Source organism: Caretta caretta, chromosome 11, assembly GCF_965140235.1.
Source record: "Caretta caretta isolate rCarCar2 chromosome 11, rCarCar1.hap1, whole genome shotgun sequence".
Taxonomy (NCBI): domain Eukaryota; kingdom Metazoa; phylum Chordata; order Testudines; family Cheloniidae; genus Caretta; species Caretta caretta.
The window spans coordinates 51303825-51320665 of record NC_134216.1 but is presented as its reverse complement, the minus strand read 5'-3'; the positions used below and the strand labels follow the sequence as shown (position 1 = coordinate 51320665).

Below are 16841 nucleotides of genomic sequence, written 5' to 3'. Positions count from 1 at the left end.
TTCCTTTCCATTTGCATCTACTAAATTGCATTACAACCTGGTTATATATACACTAAATACTGTAAGATTTCTTTTCTAAGTAAACAATTGTTCTGCTTGCCACAATAATGCTATATGCCAGAAATGAGGCAGTGGCCCATACACTTATAAACTGGAGGGAAGGCAGTCCATGCGACAACCTGTGCATCAAAATCTGACCCACAGTATGAAAGTTTGAGAAACCCTTGGTGTAGATAAAATGTAAAGCAAACCAAGCCTTTCTGTGTTACAGAAACTGAAGCCCATACAGCTAGGGCGGCTTATTAAAGTTCATTTCCATGTGTTATTTGTGACAGTTATTGACTGTTCTTCATTTGGGAAAGTGAGGTTTGGCTATGCATTGTCCCAGTGGGAGCATCAGGAGGCATCTCAGCAGAGTTTAATCCCTCTTTGGAATGCCCTGGCCAGCCATTTCGGGACTTCAATCCCACCTCCTCTCAGCCATACTCTAGGAGGTGCTAGTGCAGTGTTTGAACTCAGGTAATACAGAGAATAGCAGTGGCTAGTCCCTAAGTGGAGTGCAAAGAGATGGTCTGACCCTAACTGTACTGTAGCTTAAATTACTTCCTGCTAAGAATTCTTTCTTGGCGTAGAGGGTCATGTAGCCCTCTAAACCAACAGCAGAAGCTATCACGGATAAATTAAACCGAAATTTGTTCTTAATGTGTATAGCTTCTGTCCACCTGATGAGCTGTGTCCAGCCAAGCCAACTTTTAATCTTTGCTTCATCTGGATTTCTGCTACCTATGTGTATATTTTTTAATTGAGGTATGCTACATGGGAAGGATCTTCTCTGAAGTATCTGGAATTGTTAACCAAAGAACACTAAGTTCAATTATAGGCATGCAACTTGTTTGATTGCCAAGCCTGAACCACAGCACTGAAAGAACAACACACCAACACTTATAATTTTGAGAAGAGACAATATTTTAGCATAAGATGCAGGAAGAAAGAACATTACATGTTTGTAAATAATTTCAGGGGACAAACTAATCAAATAAAACTAGGTTTCTGTTTTCTTTTTAAAGACAACCCTATAATTTGATTACATTCAAAGGATAACCAAAGGATAATTTGTGTTTTGTCACCTATTTTATACCAACAGAAGCCATGCAGTTGCATTTCTCATAAGCAGCAAGAAAGCACTCATATTTCAGTAAATAGTCAGTAGCACCTTCAGAAGCAATGTAAGGATGTTTTTCATAGTTTAGACATGAATGAATTTGAAACCGATTTTCATGTCTGTTTTTCTCTCATTTCGGTAAAACTGCCAAAAGATGTTACTTTGTTTTATCTAACCTGAATAATCTGAGGATTAAGTCTAGCTGACGTTTGTCACAGGAACAAAATTCTGACCACACAGAAAACAAAGGGAGGTGGAGGTAATGTTAACCTGAATCAAGGCACCAGAAAGGCTTTGGTCTGCCACCAGAGGAGTGCAATACAAAGGCCAGGGAGGATCACAAGAGCTAAGGGATTCAAAGCAGACTTTACATACTCACATTTCATTTGTTAACGTCAGCTTTGCTGGTCACTTTGCTTAATGCTCCTGCGTATGTTTAACAGGACACATTTTTTTTTTTTACACATTTTTTCATATCATGTAATTTGGCAGGGAAGTTTAAAAGAAAAATAGATTTCAAAATCTCAGATATAGGGGTTTTTGAGCTAAATATTCTGCAGAAACAGTAAATTGCAGGTTTCTTTTCTTTAGCAATTATGACATTTTTTCCTCTGAAAAGACCATCCTCTTAAGCCCTTTGTATCTTAGGATATAGACACACAAACCTTTTTTAAACCCTTCAGACGAAACGCCTTTCTGTCTCTAAATAGTTTCATTTAGAGTCACAGACTTTAAGGACAGAAGGGAGCATCAACTTCATCTAGTCTGACCTCCTATATACCACAGGCCACAGAACTTCACCCACCTACTCCTGCAGTAGACCCATAACCTCTGGCTGAGTTAATGAAGTCGTCATATCTTGAGAATCCATGGTCCTTACATAAGGGAATTGATTTTTAAAATCTATTTCTTGGTTTCAAGACAGTTATGCAAAATTATACATAATAGAATAGTAAGGACAAAAACAAAACAGAACAAGTAAACTAATTACAAACCCTGCTGCATCACTTCATGCCCACAATAACTCCTTTGCAATCTCATCTGCCTCTCACTGCACGTCTACAGGAAAATAGGCAAGAAATAAATGTTTCCCTGACATTCTTCATTTTGTCATTAATCTAATAAATAAGATGTTCATGTGAAGCAACTGATGCCAGGTCAATATACTACTCTTTCTAAAGAGGTCCATAACTGCTTTTCCAACTTCTCAGGATGAACCACTGCAAAACCCAGAAGAATTACAATTCATTTTTATAAAGACCACAATTTTATATGTATAGTTGGGATGATGTTTTCCAGTGTGTATTACTTTGCATTTACCAACACTGAATTTCATCTGCCATCTTGCAGCACAGTCACCCAGTTTTGTGAGATCCCTTTGTAGCTTTTCACAGTCTGCTTTGGACTTAACTATCTTGAATAGTTTTGCATTATCTGCAAATTTGGCCACCTCACTGTTTACGCCTTTTCCCAGATCATTTATGAATATATTGAATAGGAGTGGTCCCAGTACAGATCCCTGGGGGACACCACTATTTACCTCTTTCCATTCTGAAAACAGACTATTTATTCCTACCCTTTGTTTCCTAGCTTTTAACCAGTTACTGATCACACGAGAGGACCTTCCCTCTTATCTCATGACAGCTTATTTTGCTGAAGAGCCTTTCGTGAGGCTTGTCAAAGGCTTTCTGAAAATCTAAGTACACTATATCCACTGGATCCCCCTTGTCCACATACTTGCTGAGTCCCTCGAATAATTCTAGTAGATTGCTCATTGAGCTAAAATCATTTGGGGAGGTTGCAAAGGTAGCTGGAAAGATCTCTGGATAAAAATCCCCAGTAGGAACAATCTATGCCAATTCCTAATCCTCCCAATAAAGGAACTTGATCTCAATTTTTATTTTAGCATTCCAGATTTAAGAGTGATGGGTTAATTCTGGAAAAGCATTGATCAATTTATGACCCAGATATAATTACTACAGTGTGATACTGGGTTAGTAATCATTTTCAGTAATCCAACTACAATGGCCATTCCTCAAGTTTCTTCCATTTTGAAACATTCTACCACTGAGTGAGAGATTCTTTTAGAATGAGGAATCTAATCTGGATCTGGCAATCTCTATTCACAACCAAACAGACTTTAAATTTGATTGCAGGCCTGGATTGGAAAAGGGGTATTTCTAGGGGCTTCTAAATGTATGACAGTAAGTAGGCTTTCTGAAGTAAATCCAAGAAATGGAGCCAATTGTGAAAGTCAGTTTTCAGTGTAATAGTTCTATCTTAGGAATACGTAACCTATCTTTTGTTTCATGAACATCTAATCTTCATAATTTAAATCTCGGTCTGTTCCTTTTCCATAGTAAGACTATGGTCACATGCTGATTATTGTTATTATTATTTTAATAATTGTGTGTGATTGTAAGTGCAGGATAGGGGCCTGATCTTAAGTACATTGAAGCCAACGGGAGTCTTTCCATGGATTTAAATGAGCTTTGGATCAGCCCTACATAGGCTGTTTTTTCTGAGAGCTACTAGCATTTTGATGTGAAAGTTTGACCACTAGAATGAGAGCATTCATTTGTTCCAGTCCATAAATTGCAAATGCAGTGACTGGATTACACAATAAACAGTCTCTTGCTGTATTTCCTAGTCCCTTCTTTAATAAAATGCCCAAGTACATAGAGTCAAGTATATACAGAAGATTATTTAGTCAGAGATGAGAAATTATTTTAAGTGGGAGTACAGTGGGGAAACTCAAGGGACTCAAATTCCTGACTTAGGTTTACCTGTTGCATTACTCTGTTAAATGCTTGGAAGAGGCAAAAACAGCTTCTTATCTGTAAATCCCCCACCACCTTCTTGCCAAATTAAGCACACATACAAATTTTGTTTTTTTTTCCTCCAGTGTTATTGTGCTTTTATGCATCAGAATAAGTTCCTGCTGGCTAGTATTATACTAATCAATCAACAGGGTGAATTCAGAGATGGTTGCACAGCTGTAGTCAATATGGTAATTAAGATCTATATTAATTTATGTAGTTTCTCAGTAAAAAGCAGAGCAAACAAATCTACAAAGTCTGGAAGCCAATTAACACATCACTTATGTAGAGGTTTTAAAAGCAGATAAAATATTTTTATCTGCTGAAAATATTCCTTATTAAAATATTTTTTAAATCACAAAAATAAGTGTGCAGGACCATCTTATACAAACAAAAGTCAGGGAATTCTCAGAGTTAATGCTCAAAATCCATCCTTATGAGCACTGTGCTACCAAGATACTGAAATATCTATAGATTAAAGTTATTTAAGGGCAGATTTTCATTTCCCTCTGGATTTTCTCTAGTTCAAAGCAATTCTAGGTTAATGTTGCCACTTACCTGTGAATTTCCATTTTTACAGTTACTTAAGAAAAAGGCAATATTGTTTATCCTAACAGTCATGTAACTATATGAGGACAGATTTTCAAGCTTTGTCAGCTGTTTCCCACCAGCTGAGATTCTGGCCCATATGTTTCTATGAGCATGTTTTTAATACTCGTACATTGCTTTTGTGTAAAAAAAAAGGAATATTAAGTTTTAAATACAGGAAGAGGCAATTTTAATTAATAGAGATATTTGTACAGCAGAGAGCAACGATATGAAATAACTTATTTTTCCACCATAACTGAAGCAAAATATTCTACTTAATAGATGATCTCTTCGAGATGTGAACTTTCAGGTTGACAAATACATTTCCCCCCCTTTTACCCCAAAACAACCTGTTCTATTACTAATTCGTCTAATGAGGAACTCTGCAATCTTATTGGGTCCTTTGTGAGAGGAGGAGGAGCTATGGTGATGGTCGCTACAAATGTGCCAATTTAAACGTAGCAAAATAGTTACCTCTGTACTTGCAGTATACTTCCTTATACTTCCTATAGAAAAGACTCTTAACTGAGGTAGTGAAGTTGCAAATACTGAAATGAACTCGCTTCAAATGCAGTATTGTTATCTAAAGCAACTACAGTTTTTAAGGGTGAGTAGCATGTAATCACACCATAGGGAATCAGAGGCTGTAGTCTCTCTGCAGAATGCTTCTGAAAGAGAGCTTTTACAGCCAGCCCAGATGAGATGGAGAGAGCTCTCAGATGCCACAAAGGAAAAAACGACATTTTGATCTAAGTATAATTGTTCCTGGAAAACAGTTTTGAACACAAGGAAAACAAATTTGGCAAAGATCTTGTAAACCTTTAAAGGCACATGATTATTTTTCCTGTTAAAACAGGACATTTAGCTTAAGAGCTGAACTTTCTGAGAAAGGTGACAACCACAATGAGCTGAACCAAAATCCAGACTCCAAAGTTTAGGAAATTTTGAATCAGAGACTCTATCCAAACTCTGTAACTCAAACCAATCTCCACTGGGCTGTACCTGGAATTACTGTAGGTTATACAAAAACAAACGGAGACATACTGTATGTATGCAACTAGTGCAAGAGATTGGAGCTAGTTCATGTTATGAAGCATGGGCTCAGAGACAAAGTTAGAGAGGAACAGAAAGCTGGAGCAAAAGACTGCATGAAACCAGTCAAATCTCAACCAGATCAAAGGTTTCGAGACATATTGTAACACAGAGGAGCAGATGGAGGATCACCCCTGGAGGAACCCAAACAATGCAGAGAGCTGCATCCACATGTGAATGTTCCTGTAAACAAGTCACACAGAACATCAAAGACCAAGGCAAAAATTAGTGCTCCATTGCTGTGCACAGCCGGCTCACAGATGGAGATGCTTCCCTAGGCTAAGCAGCACCGTTGCTTCTCTTAAATGCATGGCGTTGCCAGCTGCTCCACAGGTTCTCCATGCCCATGTGATTCCCCTTGCTGCTTTTCTCCCTGAATTCCCTTCCAGTACAGTATCCCCCAAATTGCTGTGCCTTTTGTAGACCGATTGGCTGCAGATGGGTAAACTCAAAGATTCAGGGAAGCTGGGGTTACAGAAAATTGCTTAATGAACAGAGATTCTCAAACCAGCATTACACCAGCATCCTTTTGCTTTAATTTTTGTGCTGCCAGGCTGAATGGTGGCATGGCGCTCCTGGACTGGTAAGCCTCAGATAGCATGACAGAAGCCAGGAACCTAAAGGATTGAATCTCAGTCAAAATACTTTATGGGCTGTAAGGTAATTAAAACCGTACTTTCCAGTTTTGAATAAGTATCCGAGTAGCGGATGACAGAACAAGGAATAATGGTCTCAAGTTGCAGTGGGGGCGATTTAGGTTGGATATCAGGAAAAACTTTTTCACTATGAGGGTGGTGAAACACTGGAATGCGTTACCTAGGGAGGTGGTGGAATCTCCTTCCCTAGAAGTTTTTAAGGTCAGGCTTGACAAAGCCCTGTCTGGGATGATTTAGTCGGGGATTGGTCCTGCTTTGAGCAGGGGGTTGCACTAGATGACCTCCTGAGGTCCCTTCCAACCCTGATATTCTATGATTCTATGATTCTGTCCTCTACCCAAGAGAAATGTGTTTTTGCATAAAATGCCAGAGCATCATAAAATGCTGCACAGACAAATCATTTGACACTAAAAGAAAATTCTGAAATACAACTTAATGGTCACTACATAGGCCCCACCACCATTTAAGATCTCCCTTCATCCTACTTCATCCCCCAGAAGATGTTACATTGTGGTACAGAATTTGCACGTTCACTGGTCAGTGCGTATTACACGTTCCTGCTGTGCCAGATCCACATGTTGTGATGTTGTGCTCAGAACACCAAGAATGGGGAGCCACTGTGTTACCACTCTGCCTTAGCAAGAGGGAGCGCTTTGCTTTCGCTAAACTGTTTGTCAGTTCCCTGACACCAGCCTGTCTGCCTTGCCAGCAAACTCTTCAAGACTCTGCCAATCTTAACCTTGCCTAACAGGTAACAATCAGTGAATACCAATTTCCGAGTTTCCCAGAGACATCTTCCTGCAGTGAACATGCCCTCTCACTGGACACTCTCAGAAATTAAGTTTGCTGTCTCCAAAGAAGAAGCACACACACCAGCCCATAAGGTTAGATGAAGACTCACATGTCACTTTAATACACAGTACTGAGATGGTTTTCTAATAAAACTATAAGTTTATTAGCACAGAACAGAGATTTAAGTGGTACTAAGCAAGAGAAAAAGACACAGGCATGATTACAAATAAAACAAAAAACTTACTTTCTAGTGACTAAAACAAAAAGCTGAGCAAGTTACAAGCTCTGCCTAAGCAGTTTTCTTATTTACATCAAGTTACCAACATCACTAACCCTTCACTCTAGGGGATGCAACTTTCACAGTTCAAAGGATGTTGTACCACATTTCCCATCAGTAATGGATAATTAAAAGGTCTTTTTGCTCCCGTTATGTTACCCTACATTTCTGGCTCAAGAGCTAGGAAGGCTTCCTGAGGTAAAAATTCTGTCCCCTGGTGTGATTGTTAAATGGTCTTCTCCCCTACTTCTTTAGCTTGATAGCTTTGTCTACCTTCTGTGTAAATGTACTTTTATTGTCCTCTGCCAGTAACCTAGCTGGTCAGACAGATAAATACCATTGCCTAGAGCAAGCTGGGCTTATGCAGTGCCACCCAAACACATTTTAAGAACTTATTTCCAGCACACATTTATAACTCTTTGTACACAACCCATACATGTATCACACAAAGATTTTTGGACCTGGAAGTACCTAGGGAGCAAACTTCAAACCCCCTTCACCCACATGGGGAAGGGCAGGGAGGAGTATGACTGATGCACCCCTACCAGGGATCTACCAAGAGCAAAAGCTTCAGTTTATGGCTGGGATTCTGTAAGAGCCCTGCTGGCAAAGGTTGTGCAGGATATGGAAAATAATAACCCAACATTCCAATTTTTGCTGGATAATAATAATAAAAAAAACAATTAAGACACGTTGTGTCTACATTTTAATCAGGTTACTCATTTCCTCTACTCTAATGTAAACCATAACGTTTGAAAAGGAGCACATACAATCAATTATAAAATACATTTTAAAATCCCCGGAGGCATCACCTGTCCTCCCATAATGCCCATTTCCTCTCTTGGGAAAACATCTAAAAAGAGATGGCTGTTGAGCCCAACATCCCTTTAAGATGAACAAGTCCGGGATCTTCTGGACCAAGGAAGCAAGCAAAAAGTTGAGGATGCTTCAATGAAAATACCATGAGCAAACAGCAACCCATCATTGGAACATGAGAACTCTTTTAGTATGAGCTCTTCAGCTGATCTCAGCTGCTGCGGCAGTACATAAGGAAGGGAGGATATTCTGAAATGTCCTTACAAAGCAGAGGGCGAATACGTATACGACATAATAAGAAAAACACAATCCAAATTAAATCATTTAGCAGGTAAAATAACAAATATAACAACAATCTTTATTATTATCAATAAAATTTTGATTAAAAATCATTTTAAGCAGTGCATATCAGTTTACCAATTGCTCCTAATTACATAAAAATGAAGGAAACTTACTGTGAAATTTATTAGACTACTATACATTCCTATGAACTAAATAAATGTAAACAACACTTAATTGTTTACATTAAAATTATGCATTCCAATATTAAATGCACAGTCTAGGTTATTAACAGGATGTGATTTAAAGAGTAGTTTCAGGAGAAATATTCTTTTCCTTGTTCACATTCAATTTATTTTATTTGCTCATGTTTATTATGCTTTAATCAAACAAAAAGTGTTCTTTTACCACTACCTTATGTGTAAAGCAGAAGAAATTACAGTGACTGATTATCAATAGGGTATTTTGTTTCTTTTTAAAATAAAATTACTTATGGGTAGCATTTGTTATAAAAGCCTAGAGAACAGAAATTAAGACTTAAGCTGAGCTTGATGCTCAAGCAGAAAACAATTCAAAGTTGTAATGCAGTTAACAATATGCTTTATTTCCCCTTAAACAATCATGTGCATTCACATCAAGAGCTAATCCTCCCAGAAGATCTCAGATAAGCAGCTCAAATAAAGTATTATCTTGAGGGCAATACAGAAATGTTGATCAGCTGGATGCTTTCATTGTGCAAATAAGGATTTATGTTTCCTGAACACCACATATTCCCACAATAGGGCAAATGAATTTCCAAAAGGAAGCAAAGGAGTGTGTTATTTTGCACATAGCAAATACCTTTCATCCCCCCTTGTTTCACTTTTTAGATTCAGGTTTTCGAAACCTGGCTGAAATGAAGTTCACTTTAGGTAAAATGTTTTTACACCTGTTAAATGTATTAAACCACTCCATTTTGATTTAGACAGTCAGCTCATTCATCTCATTGCTTTCAGCTCATTTTCTCTCCTGATTATCAAGAGTAACAGTGTTGAATGACATGGAAAACAAGCAGGATAATTAACGTTTTCTCCCCCATGAGTGACAGAGGCTTTTCTCAGCACAGTAACAGTGCATTGCGTGTGAACTGGCGACAGCGTTTTCTTCGACAAGTTGTATAGAAAAATACTATCTTTGGGAGCTTTTGAAAGGTCTCTGCCATAGCCTTCTGTCCCCAACAACAACCGCAGAGCCCTCATTGCTTGAGGACAGACTTCCAGTTGTGGCCTTCTCTCCTCAGATCTCAGGGAAAAATTTACCTCCTCTCTCCGGACATCCTTATTTGATGGTCCCAGCTTCTTCCCTATACCACATGCCTCTTTCTCTGCTACCAATTATATACTTCTCCTGGCCATCTTCAGCTGGCCCCAAAGCCCCCTGCCGCAAGATAATGAAAGCAAGTAGAGGAGCCAATTCAGTCCCATGGCACAGGAACCAAAAAAAGGTATTGTATGTTTGTAGCATGCTACCTACAATGTACTAAATATAGGTGATTAGCCGTATACTGGTTACTTGTAGGGAAGGGTAGTGACAGAGCACTTTGGCACTGTGACACCAGTAGCAGGTAAGATTTTGGTGTAATCCAACTTCCTCTCCCATGGGTGTCCAGGGCACAGGAAGGGTGCCCCAGTCCTTATGATTACTTAGGATATCAGTTATTACAAATCTTCTGGTCTTATAAGTACTGCAACTTCAGCCTAAAAAAAAAATTACTACACTGCGGCCTTATTTCTGCATCATCCCAAAAGACATCAGCACTGCAATCTACTTGTTTTGCAAAGGACATCACAGAAAGGTTAAAGGATAACATTTTAAGAAGCACTAAGTGACTTAGCCACTTGGGTTAAATCTCACTGAAAGTCAACACTCAACTACAAAATAGGTGCACATTTTTAACAGCAAGGGTATAATTAACTATTGGAAATATTTACCTAGGTATATAGTGGATTCTCTGTCACTTGCATTAAATAGATTGGATGTCTTTCTAAAGTATATGCTCTAGCTCAAATCAGATGTTATGGGCTTGATGCAGGAGTCACTTGGTGAAATTCCATGGCCTGCGTTATGCAGGAGGTCAGACTAAATGATCATAATTATCACTTCTGGCCTTAAACATCTATGGATTTTGAATTTTTTACTCAAAAAGTCTGTAAGCAATACACTTACCATTTCTACTTATCAATTAGAGTTTGGATATTTTATTGACATTAGGTTATTATTAATCTGTATGGGCAATTTTATACTCTTGTAAAGAAAGCTGTTTCTCTCATAAATAGTTAATAATTACAATTAACAATTACTAATTAAAATATACCATAAGCATCATAACCCAACAATTGAGTTATGAATTAATGCATTAATTATCTATCACATTCATGACCATTTTGGCTTAATCATACTAAAATGCGCCTACATTTAAAAAAATAGTTAATTTGGACAGTATTTACCAGACTGATTCATTCTTTATTAAATTATTTTAACCCAGTTACTGAATAAATGACTGTCAATTACTCAATTTAATTTCAATTTTAACTTAGAACAGCTAAACAAATCCATTGGACCAAATTTATCCCTCATTCAGCTTTTTAAAAGTATACAAAAGGTTGCATTAGGAATCTATATGGCTCATTTTTTTTACAGCTTGTTCACAGGATGAATTTCACTTAACCCATATAAAAGATCCTTTTATGATTTTATTTAGGTGAAGTGCTGGGGTTCAGTCAAATGGCTTAGTCAAAGAACAGCAGCAAAGGTATTAATTCATCCTTCCTGACCATTGCGGAGAATGGAGAACTGTGAGTGCAACTCTGCAGAGCTCAATTTCAAAAAGCCTGTGGGGCTATTTAAATGCCATTATGTACAGGAAATTTCATTATGATTTTTAATCCTGTTTTCTTTAAATAACCAAAGTTAATGCAACATTAAGGTTACATTAAATGCAAAATTAGTAAATGAAAAAGTCAAGGTTCATTAACACACTCTCATGGCACATATATAATATTTGTGTTTTGATTTGAATAGGTCATTAAACCCTACATTACATGCAATGTGAGCAAATAAATATTATGGCAACAACTTTGGCTTTCTTAACTTTGTGTATTTATATATACAAATCTAACACGACCTGTAAGTGCTTTATTTATTTGTGTGATTTTTCATTTAAATGAAATGCTTTTGTATCTTTCTTGAGATATTCAGAGCCTTATCATGAATACCCAAGCTCACAAGTAATCCCAGTGACCCCTTACTGGAGTACAAAATGACCACTTATTTGGAGTTAGTAATGATTTATGGTATCACAACTTCAGGCTTGGTCTTCTACACTACCAACTTATGTCAGTATAACTATATCAATCAGGGCGTGGAAAATGCACACCCTCAAGGGACCCCGCTGGTGTAGATAGTGCTATGTCAATGGGAGGGCTTCTCCCACTGACATAGCTACTGCCTCTCAGGGAGGTGGAGTACATACACCAATGGGAGAAGCTCTTCCATCGGTGTAAGTGAAGTTTTCACTGAACACTACAGCAGCACAGCTGTATTGGTGCAGCTATGCCATTGCAGCACTGTAAGAGAAGACAAGCCCTTGGTTTTCCAACATCTCAGACGCCACTACAGTAGATTTTGGTACATGCCAACCATTGTTTAAGTGATGTGTGCATTAGCTGAAGCATGGCCCTTCATCAGGAATCCTTTCTCTTTAGATCCTGTCCTCAGGGGTCCACTGCTAGAATAATGACCTGTCAGTGAGCACATCAAGTGCCAGAAAGGCAGGAGTTCTGTAGCTAAAATTAACCAAACGAGAGGCACTGAAAAGTCAATAGTGTTTTCCAGCTGAAACCGATCAGGCGTACTAGAGCCCCACAGTGTTAACTACAGTATACTATTACAGCAGTAAAAATAAATTTTACATCTCTCCAGCAGAAAACAGGAAAGTTGTGACCTTCCACTGAACTATTACAACTCCCTGTAGCCAATGTGAAATTACAACACTTTAAGCATTTCAGACTTATTATAGACCCCTACAGCAATTATTGTCTATTTCTGAATGTCAGTTAATTACAAATACAGTCATAAAGCATTGCACTAGTTACCCCCAGTTTAAACATGCATTTCATTATAAAGAGCCAGACTGTAATCTCTTTACTTATGTTAAATAACAAGGACTTCAATGGGACAACTTGTGGAACAAGGTGCTATTTGGTGTAAAGAAAGAAGGATCCTCCCTGCCCCCCATGCGTGCACACGCACACACCGAGTTACACTTCTCTTTCCAAGATGTATAATAATTTTTAAAAAAAAAACACATAAATTCAGTGTGCCTTTCTATAAACTCTGTCATCTAGTCACCACAAAACAAACCTTCCTTGATGACGCAGAAGTTGATGGATTTTAAAAACAGACTTTTGAAAAATGAGACAACAGCTCTGGCTTGAAATTCCCAAAGTCTAAGTACTGCATAAGCCCATAACAAATCAGTAAAATCTACATTGGAATTTGTGCCTAATCATCTTAAGTAAAGCGGCTTCTCAGCACCAAATGAATCTACTTGCAAAAAAAGTTCTAGATATCACAGATTCTCGTTAACTACATTTTTCTCTAATGTTGCATCTACCTGCCTCGTCTCCCAGCCCCTGTAGGAAGGGGCTGTGTGAAGCCTTGTAACCCCTTCCTCTAAGGCAGGGGTGGGCAAACTACGGCCCAGGAGCTGCATCTGGCCTGTCAGACATTTTAATCTGGCCATTGAGCTCCTGCCGGGGAGCGGGGTCGGGGGCTTGCCCCGCTCTGTGCGTGCCGTGGCTCCACGTGGCTCCCGGAAATAGCAGCATGTCACCCATCTGGCTCCTATGCATCGGGGCAGGCAGGGGGCTCAACACGCTGCCCCCACCCCCAGCACCGCCTCCGCAGCTCCCATTGGCCGGGAACCATGGCCAATGGGAGCTGTACGGGCGGCGCGCAGAGTTGCCTGGCCGCACCTCCAAATAGGAGCCAGATGGGCTTCTGGGAGCTGCTTGAGGTAAGCGCTGCTCAGAGTCTGCACTCCTGACCCCTAATGCGGTACAAAGCTGTTTCCATAAATTCACACTAAAATCAAAAGACAAAGTAAGCAAAGAATTTTGACAATAGTTTCCTGGGCCAAATGCAAGGCTGGTGTAAGTGGAGGCAGTGACTTCTAGCCCCATCTCTTCAATAAAACAACATATAAAGTCTTTGACAAAGGCTAAAGAGCAAGGGCAAATAGAAACTGGATCATTTCATGATACAAGGTCTATTTGAAAGCCTATTAGAATGGACATTTGATGCCTTAATCCATGTTTTTCTTTTAAAATTAGAAAATATCCAATTTACTATCCACTATGGGTGGGTGAGGCTGATGAGTGAGCCTGTCAAAGTCAGTTCTCTCTCATATTCCTCACCACCCATGCTGACAGACTGTGTCTGCAGGTGCATCACAAACAGCAGCCCCTCCCCCGTCAAAGATTGTGATTCTCCCCGGCCACACCTTCCAACACAGTGAAAATCAAGGAAGGACAAGCTGGTCACCCCAGAAGATGTTTGGGGTGTTGACTGAAAGATGTTGACTGAAAATGTAAGTAGTAGGGTTGGGAAGGAGGTTGCACCTATAGGGTTTGCTTTTGAATGGGAAGTTGGGGTCCGTGGGAAAGGGTTATGTTGCGGGGGAAACTTTCACCCATGATTTGCCAGAGAGAACATCACTTGGTGAACCATCAGTGATTTCCTGTCTGAAGAATGGCACAGTCAGATGCAGGGCCTTACTGGAGAAGTAAGGGAAGTACGGTAAAGGAGGCGTAGCAGGGAAAGAGGAGGATAGAGATTGCTGTCTCAAGTAGTAATCCACAGAAAGCCTGCAGGCTGAAAACCCAGAGGGCAGGGACTGGGTTGGGGAGGTTTAATGTGGGAGGAATATAGCTGGGGAGAAATTTCTGGGACTAAGGATACTGTGGGGAGGAATAACTGAAGTGGTATGATGCAAAGTGACAGTAAGGGGAAATCTCAGTCAAAGAATTAAGGAGGTTTACCAGCTGATCAAAGATAGCTTTGACAAATATTAACAGCACCCAGGATGTGCCTACAGATTATGTTACAGACAATTTAAGCACCACCATTTTGAAAATCAGAGGGAAACATAATACAACAGTCTCTGTAGGAATCTGTAGCACCTTTAAAATAAGTTGTCATTAAGTTTTGCCAATTTTTATACTATGCATAATGTTACTACAACAATGTGCATGACAATAGCCTACAATATAAACATATCTTAATCATTCTTTTAAACTCTATCACAGATAATGGAAAGTATCAACATGCAGCATTATCCTTCTAGATTGTCAGAGCCTGAGAAAGAGTTGAGATGAGTTTATTACCTTTAGCTATTCCATTGTTACTCACTGATCAGAGATTATCACAAAGAAATTATGATGCATCAACTCCGAATATGTTTGTATGTACTATAATTTGAAGTATGAGAAAAAAATCTTATTTACATAAAGCATATTCCCCCTAGTGTAAAACAAAAACAAATACACTGTAACCTACAGTCAGTATTGAACAATTATTCTCAACCAATACCCTATGCTGATTTAATATGTTCAAAGCCAAATCCTGTCCTCTTTACATATGTGATAAGCCTTATGAAAGTCAAAGGGACAGTTATAATGTGCCCCAGAACCCCACTATATGGTCACCACTCTGTTGCAAGTTGTTCCAGATATTCGGTCCCACAAGCCTCCAAACTGGTCTGGGTAAAGTCGAGTCACTGTTTCTAGCTTTGGGGCTCTATAGGACATACCCTCAGGCTCAGACCTCTTCTCTGATATCCATCTTTGGGATATAGGACATTGATGCACAGCCACTCTAGACCCCAGAATCACTGTGTTAGACCTCTTGACACACCCAGTAGCTTTCACACCATCCTCCAGAGCTCCACCTAGGCAGTGAGCATCCTGGTCTTCTAGTTAACCCCTTTGGGGACAATATGTGAGGAAAGTAAGGAACAGTCTTAGCAAAGGAATTTCTTAATCATCATGACCTATTTTTTAAAAAGCAATTGGAGGTTCAGATACTTGAAAATAATAGAAAGTCCTGAAATGCTCCCCACCCCCTAGTTTGATATCACTCCTTACATGAGTCCAAGGTTTGTCAGCATTTCAGGCTGGTAAGAGTCCCTCTGGTCCTCTCCTGTAGACCATCCTACATGAGGCTATGTTTGGGCCCCTCTGCAGAGCACAGAATCCTATTCTTCAGTAGGGTCTCTCTTCTGTGCCATATGCTTGAGTTGGGAATCTCCAGCCCCCTCCAGGTGAGAAAATCACTGTTCCATGAGGGTAGGCCAAAAGTTTAGAGTCATTCAAAGTCAATGGCTCCAGATTGCTGCCATGATGGCTTCTCTGTGATAGGGTCAATAACATCTTTCTGGGTAAGGCAACTGTCTGGAACGCATTACAATAAGCAGCCCTCAGACAAATTTTGAGGTTTGCTCAACACATAGTAAAAAATGGAAATCATCATTTGATACATGAATAGGATCAACACAATTTAGCCCTCAGCCATCTACTAAGTTCATATTTTCAAGCACCATTTCTTTAATTTTATGTTTCTTTCCTTGACCCTGAAGCAACAGACTAATAGGTATACAACTTTTATCACTGCCGCTTATACAATGTTTGATCATAGAAAATGCCAGCTTGTACAATCTAAGAGATAATGATACATTAACATTTTTTGTTTCTTTCCAACTAACGGGTGTTTTTTGAACAACTCCTTGTATCCAAATTTGAAAGTTCACCCACTGAAATTTAAAGTTATAAAAACAACAGTGTTTCATTGCAGAATGTAATTTCTAGGTTATCTTTCAGGGACTGTGATATGCAACATTCTCTCTTGAAACTTCTAAACAAATGTTCAAACCCAAACGCATTAAGGAAGCTTAAACATTTTATTTCCAGTATGGCAAGGGACATTGAGGAAGCTCTCTACTCTTTTCTGTCATCCCCCTGTTATGGTGGAAGACAAGCTTAATGCCGCCTTTGCCTCCCCCTGAGCTGATGTAGCCCAGAATCAGATCCAGCATGTTCATATGTAAGTATTTATTAAAATTTAAGTTCTGTATTTTCAGTGCTATTGTGCGTGACTCTCCTGCCACTGAAATCAAGGGGAGTTTTGCTACTGACTTCAGCTAAAGTAGAATTGGACCAGTGGAGCAAAGACAGCCCTCATCTACTCATGCACAGCTCTCTGTCTTAAATGGCACTTGTACAGTTGCATCCAAAGGAAGGATTTAGCCTAGTGATTTTCTTATT

General features: G+C 39.2%; 1 protein-coding gene across 13 annotated transcripts in view; it reads right to left on the bottom strand.

Annotated features, from left to right (window-relative positions):
• GULP1 (GULP PTB domain containing engulfment adaptor 1) overlaps positions 1-16841 on the bottom strand; it is a 287093-nt gene that overhangs the window by 171191 nt on the left and 99061 nt on the right. The gene's annotated exons all lie outside the window — the stretch shown is intronic.